The sequence below is a fragment of the Triticum urartu genome, chromosome 2A (genome assembly GCF_056163025.1).
Source record: "Triticum urartu cultivar PI428250 chromosome 2A, HENAU_Tu73, whole genome shotgun sequence".
Classification (NCBI taxonomy): domain Eukaryota; kingdom Viridiplantae; phylum Streptophyta; class Magnoliopsida; order Poales; family Poaceae; genus Triticum; species Triticum urartu.
The window spans coordinates 116,690,632-116,692,590 of NC_141874.1; the positions used below are offsets into that span (position 1 = coordinate 116,690,632).

A 1,959-nucleotide genomic window follows, 5' to 3' on the forward strand; every position below is an offset into this window, starting at 1 on the left:
CAACTTCAAGTAGAGACCTTCCGGCTCTCGGTGGATCTGAACGCGTCGAACGAGGTCTGCTTCCTAGTGCGATGGCCCTACGACTAAGTCCTTGCTCTAGGACATCTGCCGTGACAATTCCACGACAGAAACCAAACATGCCCTGAATACTAAAATGGAGGGATAAAGAATCTTTCCGGCGAGGCGACCATTTCGATCTCAGCTTTGGGTTGCTGCCTTTCCAAGTTGGAAGGTACTCCATGACTTTGCCTTGAGGAGAGACGAAATTTTCGTTTTCTCAACACAGGTCTGGGTTAGTTGCAGCAAACGAGTGTAATTGTGCAGATGTGGTGATAGTACTAGATTGCAAGCGGTCTTATGCATCATAAACTTTGCTGACTTCTTAACATTAGCATAGTGAACACCTGTTACTCGTAGCTTTTTAGTTTGTATCACTTGCATGATGTCATATTTCATTCCCAGTCTTTTCATCTCAAAATCGAGGTGTTAGAGCAACTCCAACGGGACGACCCAAACGGATGGTGCTTTTGTCCCCTTTTTGTCCGTTTGAGTTGGCCTGGCGGACACACACGTCTGGCGCTGTGTTTGGGTCGACGCGAGCGCCCAACGCTGGCCTGACCCATTTCGTCGGCGCGCCAAAAAAAATATTGCGAGCAGTTTGAAAATAAATATATGCATTTAATTAAACATAAAAGCCGGCCATGAAGGCCGGCAAAAGTCCACATTACATTAATAAAAACACTAAAAACAAGATGACGCGCTGCCCTAGGCGTCCTCGTCGGCGGCGGCATCTGCGTCGGGACCGGTGAGGTTGATCAACGTCGGCGCAGGGCCGGCCCAGGGGAACGCCGTGTTCCAGACGACGGCGATGTCGGGCTTTGCCGCTGTTGCCTGGGCCTAGCGCACCTCCTCGTCGGCCTCGCGCTCGAGCATCTGCAGATGCTCGCCCTCCCGGCGCTCCTCGGCCAGTCGAACGTGGCGCCAGTGGTCGAGGTAGGCCGCCTCCTGCTTCTCCGTCGCCCCGAGCCAGATCGGCGGAGCGTTGACCCACTCGCGCACTACTCCGATCCAGGAGTAGCGCTCGCGGTAGGCCGGCTCCTCCGGCTCGGCTTTGTGCGGGGACGGCGGGGCACCGGTGGCATGATGCAGTCGCCCGCCGCGGAGAGGGCTATGGCCTTCGCCATGGCAGCCTCAAAAGCCGCCTCATCCGCCTCCCTCCACCGCTCCTCCTCCTCGCTCTCCTTGATGGCCGCTTGGTAGGAGGCCTCGGCCTCCTGGTCCTTGTCGCGAACGACGAGTGCGGGCGGCGGCAGGCTGTGGTCGATGCCACGGACGCCACATCGCCTCGCCTCCTCATGCTCGAAGGTGAACCATCGAGCCCAGTTGGGCGAGTCGGCGGCGAAGTGTGGGTCGGCGTGCTGCTCCGACGTCAGCAAAGCCCGCCGGCGCCGTACCTCCTCCACATGGGCCCTCGCCGTCCACGGCGCCGCCGGCACTGGGATCCTCTCCGGATCCAAATGCCAGTCATGTGGCAGCGTCACGTCCGGGTACGACAGAGGCACGTGGTGGTGCCAGTGCCACTCAGCCTGGTGCAACGGCACGTTGATGCGCTGCCTCTGCCGGGGAGCGCGCGCCGGCACGGGGAGGACGGGGAGGGAGGGGGAATGGCGGGCGGGGGCTTTGCCCTTGCGGCTGCTGCCGATGCCAGAGAAGAAACCCATGCTGGCGGTGGCTAGGGTTGTCGCCAACATGGGGGCAGGGGTGGCCAGATGGCGACGGGGGGGCGAGTGGTAAGTGGATGAGGATGACCCCTGTAACACCCACGATGCGGCTATATCTCCCACGTGTCGGAGCACGACTTAGAGGCATAACCGCATTGTAGGCATGTCGCAAGAGGGGTAATCTTTACACATCCCATGTACTGAACAAGAAAGAGATAAAGAGTTGGCTTACAATCGC

General features: G+C 58.8%; 1 pseudogene; it reads right to left on the reverse strand.

Annotated features, from left to right (window-relative positions):
- Positions 1-765: 765 nt before the first annotated feature.
- Positions 766-1,721, reverse strand: LOC147984198 (uncharacterized; annotated as a pseudogene).
- Positions 1,722-1,959: the final 238 nt, after the last annotated feature.